The sequence below is a fragment of the Panthera leo genome, chromosome A3 (genome assembly GCF_018350215.1).
Source record: "Panthera leo isolate Ple1 chromosome A3, P.leo_Ple1_pat1.1, whole genome shotgun sequence".
Taxonomy (NCBI): Eukaryota; Metazoa; Chordata; class Mammalia; order Carnivora; family Felidae; genus Panthera; species Panthera leo.
In genome coordinates, this window is record NC_056681.1 from 135,455,092 (window position 1) to 135,465,198 (window position 10,107).

The window sequence follows — 10,107 nt, forward strand, 5'->3', positions numbered from 1 at the left end:
AGCAGGATGGACACCGTCGAGGTCCTGACAGCCCGGTGACGATTTGTTTGTGTTGGAGCAACCGGTGAGTTGGCCGTTAGCCGCTGAGTAATCGCTCCTGTCAGCCTGTTAAGCATTAGAAACAAACGCGCTGGAGAAAAGCCATGCCTCCTTTTTGAGATAGGGAGTCGTTCTGGGGACTGTTTTTCCGGACGTGTGGTGACTGGTGGTCCTGGAGGCTGCGTGTGCCTCGCATCCTGCACACGTGAGCCTGGACGGGACAGACCGTGAACTCCCGACCCGGGAGCCCGGCCGCCTTCGGCCTGGTCTCTAGGTGGTCGGATTTCTGGTCGCTGGTGTCCCAGCGCGGCCGACCGAGTTCTTCCTGGGCGCTGCTCTGGTGATTCCAGCCACGAAAGTCTCCAAAGGGGAGGGGACCAGGGAGCCATTGAATGCCACGGAGGGTGTTGGGTCAGATCCTCTACTCTCCCGGCACCGGGCACTCAGCCGGGGAGACGGCCTCTACTCTCTCCGTCTCCTCGCCTTTCTTTGACCCTGTCCTTCCCCTTTGTGCCCTTTCAACCCTCCTTCCGTCCCCCACCCCCACCCCCAGCTCAACTTCCTCCTTCCCCACGTCCACCCTAATGGCTCCGGGTGTTCTGATTTGAGCGTGTGCACCCCTGTCTCGGCGGCCTTCTGAACACCGAGGTGCCTTATGAGCCCCCCTTGTTCTAAATCAGCAGCACATCCTGGTCACATGCAAGGTCATCGCCAACGTTAACGCAACCACGGGTCTACGTTGTCAAAGGGATTCAGGGGAATCTCTCAACCACCCAAAGCGCGGAGGTCAGGCCGTGTTCCCTAAGGCCTGGTCCGCAGACACAATGAAGGGCGGCTGTCTTCCGTAGTCCCGCTGCTTTCTGGGCTTGAGTTAGTCGAAATCAATCCGTCGGGGATCCATCACGGGTGTGTTTATCCTTGTGACGCTGTGTGGAGTGGATTTTCACATCTGACACAGGAAGGTTATGGGTCACAGGAGAGAATTGTCTCCATTCCAAACGGAAACCGGGTATTTGGTTGTGTGATGTGCTCTTCCCTCGCCTTCTAGAAAGGAGTCCACAAGGAAAGCCGTGTCTGTACTTCCACGAGGAGACACTCGGCTCTCGATCAGGCTGGAGGCTTTCAAATACACTGCTGGCCGAGATTCCGTGACAGCCAGCCAGGGCCTACCTCTTGAGTTTTATGGGCTGTACACTTTCTAAAAGCTGTTTTTCTTTGTTGAAATGACTTTTAACCAAAACGTCGCTTTTAAAAGCCAGCTTCAATTATCAATCCATCATCAAGTTCAAGCTGCAGATCCCAGAGTGCCTTTTCAGACACACTAAGATAAATACAATCACGTGGTGCTCATGGTGGGGCTCAAGGAAAAGTCAAACTGAGGGGATAAGAAGTCTCAAGACCGCATCCGTGAGATAAATTTCCAGCGAAAAGTCATGAATTCCACCAAGAACAATCTCAGGTTCCCATATCTGAGGGGATATTAAGGGATTTTAAATAATCACGGAGTATTGGATGCACGCTGCACAGGAAGACATAAAAATTGACGAGGGAAGATAAGGAAGTCCTATCCGCGGTGTCTTGTAAATGCAACGCATCTAAGTTTTTCTAATGAAAGAGTGTTCAAGTGGCCAGTACGTCACAGAAAGGGGCGGATGTATACAGGATTTCAAAGTCAAACCAGTGAATGAGGTACAGTAATCTCTTCGGAGCAATCCGAATAGAAAATAGACCACAAGGTTGATTTTAGAACAGATGTATAAATGGAGATTCTAGCATCTGGAACCAAAAAAAAGGAGGCATTTGTGTTGACACATGAGAGACAGTTCTTTAAAATAATCATAATCAGAAAATGCTGCAAGATTCTAGAGTTCTCACAGCCTTGATTTTGACTTTCTGTACCTTCTCAGTATAGATAATTTGTGACAGAAAATAATAATTTCTCATACGTTATTATTTTTTCTCAAGTTGTTTTAACGTTTATTTATTTTTTGAGAGAGAGGGAGACAGAGCGTGAGCAGGGGAGGGGCAGCGAGATGGAGACACGGAATCCGAAGCCGGTTCCAGGCTCTGAGCTGTGGGCACAGAGCCAGACGCGGGGCTTGAAGTCACGAACCCTGAGATCATGACATGAGCTGAAGTCGGACACCCAACCGACTCCAGGGGCCCCTAATTTCTCATACTTTGGTCACTTATCTACTTAAGTCATTATAAACAGAATCCTTTGTGTGGTGGCCGGTGCCTGAGCACAGCTGCCTTCATCCGGAATACGTAGAACTCAACGCTGTAACCTCAAATCACTCCTTCTGAAGAAACCCCTGTGCTCTCTATTCCTTTGTGCTGAAGCAGTGTTTCCAGGACACATCTCCTAGAGCAGAACTCTCCCTAGGCGCTTGGTATTCTTACCAAACTCTTTTGAGGATCTGTATTCTTTTTCTATTGCTCGCAACCTGTAAAATCTGATCCCTGGAAATGAGTTTCTGCAGGTAACAGGCCCTAAAATGTGGGCAGAGTCTATAGGAAGAAGGTGGGGGAGGGGCAGTGAGGAATCTGTTTTCCTGGATGGAGCTGTTGGCAATCGTCCCTGTGCCAGAGCAAGACAGCTGGCTAAACTATGATCGGTGATGACCACGGACACTTCCACGTTAAGGCACAAGGATGGAAAAAAAAAATCTGGGTTTTGGACCATGTTGGCTGCCTCTAACGCTCATCGATGAGGGCCTATGTAAAGGGGTAATCATAGGGAGGAGAAAAAGACAACAACAATATGATGTTTCAATATAAGAACATCTTTGGCTACGGATGACAATTCAAAATGTTGAAGTAGTTTTTATGGAAAACATTAACATAACAATAATGACCATCACAAGGTGAAGTCAGTGTCACTTGACTACCTGTGTCAACCCCAGCTCTTCCCCAGTACCCTCCTACCCTCCTCCAGTTTAGGGTTCCCTGCCATATTTTTTTTTAAAAAAGTGTATCTACACTCCTTGTAGAGATGCATCTGAGATGTAGTCTGGGTTCCAGGGGTGTATTTTTCCACTTGAGGCCAGAGTTTTCAAAGTGGTTAGAAGCAGAGGCCACATAAAATTGGCAAATACTATTTCAAGGCATCAAGAGATGGATGGTGAGCAGAGTATTGTTCTTTTTAAAAATATCTATATTTTTAATGTTTATTTTTGTGAGAGACAGAGTGAGAGCGGGAGAGGGGCAGAGAGAGAGGGAGACACAGAATCCGAGGCAGGCTCCAGGCTCTGAGCCATCAGCACAGAGCCCCATGCAGGGCTTGAAGTCACAAACCGTGAGATCATGACGTGAGCCAATGTTGGATGCTTAACCGACGGAGCCCCCCGGGCACCCCAGAGTATTGTTCTTAATATACAGAAACGTCCACCCTCAAAAACTTGATCAGGCAATATCTTAGTGCTGGGCCATGGAATTGACAGAGAGTGTAGTGGACTAGAAATCCGCCAACCCTTTAAAGGAGATCTGCTGCCATAGCAACCAGAAGCATGGCTCCAAAGACCCTGTGACTGTTCATCTCTAAGACAACCACGCGGCCTGCAAAACTGCAACAATGGGGAACCCTGCCTCCCAAACACCTGCGGTTGCTATCAAAGATTTGGCCATGGAAGCCATGGAAAAGAGAGATGATCTCTGGAAGCTGACCAAGGGCTTTCTAACCAGGCACCGAAGATCCTGCTAGAATCACCCGATAGTACATGCCGAGTGTGATGGTTCAGTGGCCATAGAGGGATGATTCCCCTCATTCCTCTTTACAAATGGGAGGTTTTGGGTTGTTTTTAGAGTTATCCTGCTACTTCCCTACCATATATGTGCCATGTCTCAGTGAAACTTAATTCATCATAATCAACTCCGGGGTCTCCAGGCATTTGGACCCGACACAGGACAAAGCACATCGCTGAGCAGGCCTAGACTCGGTACCGAACAGAGTGAGGAAGATTTTGCCTTGTCCAATTTGTGGAAAGAGGTCAGTATAGTTTTATAAGGGGTGCGTGCAAAGTAACGTGTGTGCGAATGCTGAATAAATACTGGGATAGACTTTGTGGGTATTGTCAGCCACTGATGCAGCAACCGCTTTCTCTTTCCTCCATCCAATCAGAATCTTGTCTTGTTTTCAGTGTCCACTCATGTCTCAAAGACCCCATATGCCCCCCAAGCAAGATGAATCCACACAGTCTCAGGAATGAGCTTGATTGTTGTAAGGGCACTTCTGCTTCCTTACCAGTAAGAGGAACAGGTCCAGGACCCAGTTCCCACCAGCGAGGACAATTAGGAATTTTTAGGGGGTGCTTCTGGGGTGTGTCTCCTTATCTTATTAAGAATTCCTGCTTCAGCTGTCTTGCTACCAGCCTCGTGAGAAAGCTGGCCTCCAGAGAGGGACAAAGATAAGAGAATCTTGAGCCAGATTTACTAGATCAAGTCAGTATTGAAACCCAGCCTCATGTTTTCTGTTTCTTTTGGCAAAAGCCCGTTAGAGTTGATTTTGCTGTTATGTGGAGACAAAGCATTGCAAGCAGTATGGCTTTGGTGAAGGAGCTGTCCCTGTTGGAGCCATGGGCACCCAGTAGGAGAAGAGGGGAGGGGAAGAAGAGAATTGCCACAGCGGAAGGAGCCCCCGGAAGACAGAGGAGGCAAGATGGGGGAGGGGTGCGCAGTCGGCCCGCTTAGCATTAGTCCTTGGGCAAAGTAGCACGACTGTCGAATCACAGAATGTCAGCATGAAAAGCTACTAAAATGTGGTCTGTAAACTGGCACTGGTTTAAAATAAGCACGGTAGTATGTTTTTGAAATCCATATGTTTCAAATATCTTTCATTCTATGTATGTCTTTTCTCTTTTTTTTAAATTAAAGATGCACATTCTTTCATCGAAGGATAGAAATTTTCTACATTTGATTTCCTAATTTGGCAAAAGAAAAAGTTTAAGATCACATCAGCTAGCTCCAAATCTATTAATTAAAATTTTGCTGGTCTGGGAAACTCAGGATCTGGATATTATCAGAGTATTTCAATATCTTCTGCTAATTGTGGTGGTTCATTCCATTGTGTCAACTTAGCTCGGCTATGGTGCCCGGTTGTCTGCTCCAACACCAGCCTAGGTGTTGTTTGGGAGGTATTTCCAGATGCGATTAACATGCAAATCAGTAGGCATTGAGTAAAGCCCAGTACACTCCCTAACATGGGTGGGCCTCATTCAATCCTTAAAGGCCTCCGAGAAATGACTGAGCCCCCTCCCACCCCCCAAGAAGGACCCTTCTGCCTGCAGATGGCCTTCCTTACTCAAGACTGCAGAGTCAACGCCTACCAGAATTCCCAGCCTGCCAGTCTTCCCTGCAGACTTCAAACTTGCCAGCCCACACGATCACACAGAACAACCCTTAAAATAAATCTCTCTTTATATATATTCCCTTGCACATCCTGTTGGTTCTGTTTCTCTGGAGAAGTCTACTAATACACTGATTCTTGAATATTCATTCCATTAACTAATGTTATTTAAGTCCTTGCCATGTGCAAGATAATGTGCTAAGACCGTCAGAATAGAAAGATGGCGTGCGTCGTAGCGGGACATCAACGTTGTCAACAAATATAGCATAATGTGATGGGAATGGTAGGGAGCAAGCAGACAAAATTGCGTTTAATGCAAGAACAAAGGGGGCCAGAGAAGTCAAGAATGCTTTTTCAGAGGAGGTGACTTTGAGACAGGCTTTGATGGATGAGAGGGTGTTTATCAGACAAGGAAGGAAAGAAAATGCTTCTCAAGAATAAACACATATGTTAAACCTCTGTTGAAATATCTCCCATGTGATCAGACCTCACTAGCTGCTGTCACCCCGGTGACACATAGTTCCAATTATGAGAAAGTTCTTTCTCCGCTGAACTAAGGATCAACCCCCTGTAACGTGTTCCAATTTGGTTTGGTCCTGTCTCAAGCGTTCACTGGACCTGTGGCTTTGGGAAGGTCACCTCTTTCCTCTGAGAGTCACTGTCGCCATCTGTGATTGGGGATAATAATACTTACCTTTTGTGGCTATACTGAATGTCAGATGTTTCACTTAAAATATCTAGAACATACTAAGTGTCTGATAAATGTTAGTTTATTTCACTTCTCTCTGGTGCTCCTTCTGGAGTCAGACAGAGGAAATCTTCCAAATCTATAGACGAATCTGTCACAAAATGACATACTCATGAACGGAGATGGGCAAATTGGTTAAAACCCAATGTAACAGAACATCAATGACTTACATAAAATATAATTTGTATATGTAGAGTATAGAAATGAGTACAGTTAATGACATTTTTTCTGTCTGGAAACATTACCATCCAGGAGAGGAGCCTGGGTGACAGAATGAATTACTATAAAATTACAAAATCATTAAAACAGACCAAAAAAAAAAAAAAAAAGACCTCATTTTCACATCTCAGTTCAATAACCGTTAACTGTTGCTACATAATATATTTTTCACTCAAAACCCAAACTACTTATATTTAGAGCCCTTTTTATTTCATGCTGAGGAGGAAGAAACGTGTTTCCTTCATCGTACTCCCCAAACTCTTCATTTTAGAAAAAAAAAATAATTTTTTTTTAATATTAGCCATCAATTATTGTAAAAGTCATGCAATCCTTACTGTTTCTCTATTTTATAAGACTGAATTACCACGAGCAGGTAAAAGAGAGTAAGAGAGGAACTTCATTCTACTGAGTACTGTGCACATTTCTGGACAGCACTCTGTAGAATTGTTCGTTTTCCCTTCTCTTACCAGCTTGAGGCATCAGCAAACACATGAGCCAAGGATAGGTTTCTTCTCCACCATTTCACTTTCTTTATCAGAATGCTTTCCTTGCGGAGGCCCTTGCCTGGCGGTCTCAGGGGCAAGGTCTCCTGAAGGCATTGGAAGGCAACCAAGGTCAATTCTGCCCGGACTGCGGCGTTGGGACCAACGGGGGGAGCCCGTGAGCGCTGACACCCATGTTCGCCTCCAGAGCGTGTATGTATTCGCTCGGCACTGTGGCCCTGCACGGGTATTTTAAAACCTCCCTAGGTGGTTTCATCATGTGGCTGGGGTTAAGAAACTCTATGTTAGCTGATAAGACATAGGCAGGTAGGAAAACCAAGAAACAGTAAAGGAAAACTAAGAAGAGATTGCCTGAACTTTAACAGGGTGCTGTTGAAAATGATGGGCTTTTGTTTGTTTGATCTTTTCCACTTACCCACCGTCCGCACGCCTGGTGCCAGCTACATGAACCTTCTGGGATCTGGGGTGTGTAATTTCCTAAAGCCCTCTTGTGTTTTGCCTAAACCCAGAGGGCGCTGTTCTTTGACCAAAGCTTAGGCGAGCACATCCCATCCGAACAGCTTCCCCATGGGTGCAGCCTACTCCTGGGACCCACGGGGTCCTCAATAAATGGGAATATTTGAATTTTTAAAATTTGAATACTTCCCCAGGGAATATTTGAATTTCAGGTGTAAAATGCTTTAATTTTGCTTGCTCTTGATCAAATCTTCAACGTGTCTTAAAATTGAGCCACCTTATTTATCGATTGAAAACACACAAACAGAGCAGACTTAAATTTCACTGGGCCCTCGTATCCATTCCCTGAGTTTGAATTATAGCTCAAGTCTCATATATGTATATAAGATCCCCCAGGAATCTTCAGCAAATTGCTGTTCGTTTGTGTTTTCAAATCATACAACTTCTATCTCTTCCAATGCCCCAATGCCTTCCTTAAGGTTTCTTTCTATCCTTCCCTGAGCAAAGGAGAATGTTCAAAAGGCCCTTGTCCACAGGGGATCAGTTCCAAGACCCCCAGTGGATGCCTGAAATCATGGATAATACCAAACTCTATATATACTATGTTTTTCCTGTGATAGAGTTTAATTTATAAATTGGGCCCAGTAGGAGATTAACAACGATAAATTGGAATAAAATAGGACATGTACGGCCATATACTGCGATGAAAGTTACACAAACATGGGTCCTCCTCAAAATATCCGATGGTACCTTACTCCCGCTGCTTATGCTGGTGATGTGAGGTGGTAAAATGCCTTCACGGGTGAGGTGAGGTGGTTTGAATGACGTGGGCGTAGGCCAGCGCATCAAGCTGCTATTGGTCTGATGATGAGTTGGCTTTGGATCCTGCTTGACCGCGGGTGACCGAAACCGCAGATAGGGGGCGCTATTTAAGCGTGTTCTGCAATAGAGATTCCCATTTGACTTTTTAGGACTCTTTTAAAACTGGAGCTTCGCTGGGGCGCCCCGGGGGCTCAGTCGGTTGAGCTTCGGCCCCGGCTCAGGTCATGATCTCGCGGTCCGTGAGTTTGAGCCCCCGGTTGGGCTCTGTGCTGACAGCTTGGAGCCTGCTTCGGATTCTGCGCCTCCCTCTCTCTCTCCGCCCCTCCCCCGCTCATTCTCTCTCTCTCTCTCTCTCTCTCTCTCTCTCTCTCTCTGTCAAAAATAAATAAACATTAACAAAAAAATCTTAAAGCTGAAGGCTATGAGCACTTCTCACGGATGACCATGGCAGATTTGCATTGTTTTGCAGGGTTTAGTTAGTTTCCAAATCATAGATATACACGTTTTACTCAAGTGACTGTTAAAGAAAATAAATCCTAGGGCCTGTCTAGACCAATAATGAACATTGAAATCTTTCTTTCTGTTATCCAACTGTTTCAAAGCTCTTAACATATTCATTTGGAAAGACTTTATTATTATTATTATTATTTTTTTATTTGGGTCTGCAAAGCACATTACTTTGAATCTCAAAATACACACCTGGTCAAACCTTTCATTGCTAAAGTCTTCTTTTATAATAGAAACCGTTTTTTTTTTTTAATTTTTTTTAATGTTTATTTTTTTTCAGAGAGAGACAGAGCGTGAGCGGGGGAGGGGCAGAGAGAGAGGGAGACACAGGATCGGAGAAGCAGGCTCCAGGCTCTGAGCTGTCAGCACAGAGCCCGACCCGGGGCCCGAACCCACAAACCACGAGATCATGACCTGAGCCGAAGTCAGATGCCCAACCGACTGAGCCACCCAGGCACCCCAAAACCGTTTTTATAAGGCAGCTGGTTATAGAATTCTGCGTCGTCCTTTAAGAACGTAGCACAATAAAAGAAAACAAAACTTTCCCGATCCGCCAAACTCCAAATATCCATGGCGATTCCCTCAGAGAACCGTAGTCTCCTGGAAACCATCTACCACGCTAACTAATCTTTTCAAGATTACTCATGAATTTGCTCCGACAGGATGGATTATCGGTAACCGAAGAGCAGTAGTCTGTTTCATGAGCATCCACCAGTCTATGCCGCTTACCTGGGATCCTGGGCAGATATCCAGATATCATACCCTGTATGTTGAAACATCGCTCCGTGGGTTCTAGTGTGGCACTGTCTTCAAACAGTTCATTGGTTTTTAGAATTTTTAACTCTTCCTCTCCTTTCTGTAGCAGCACGAATGGGTATTTACACTCAGCGGGATAAATAAGGACGACGCATAGCCTCAGGTTCGTTGAGAACAAGAATGTCTGCCAGATGAGTTACAGGAAGTTCTTGAAGGTTTCAGACCCTTTTGAAGTTAGGACCAATGATAAGAAACAGTGGGACCTATCCAACCTACCTCAGGATGTCTCTGAAACAGAGGTGGGCCCTACCACGCAGTGGTCTCAGCCCTGCCTGGGGCAGCGAATCCTGAGCCAGAGATGAACATTGGGATCATCCTTGGACCTTCTTCCCAGTACCTATGCCTGGGCATAACTCCAAAATTACTGAACCAGAAATCCTGAAGAATGGACTTTGGAATGCGGAGAAAAACAGACGGGTGGTTCCGATGTGCACCTGTGAAGCTGGTGGCTATGGTTTCCAAATACAACAAACCTGGGTCTCAGCTGAGGTGAGTAGATTGGGCTCGAGAAATCGTAGTATGGAGCCTTATAAGCTTCACTTACACACAAGTATCGTTTGTAAACACCGTGTATTATTAAGAATTTCCAGCATTTTCAGGGAGCCTGTTTATTTGAAGAAATCATTATAATGCACACGTTCAGGTGTTTGGGG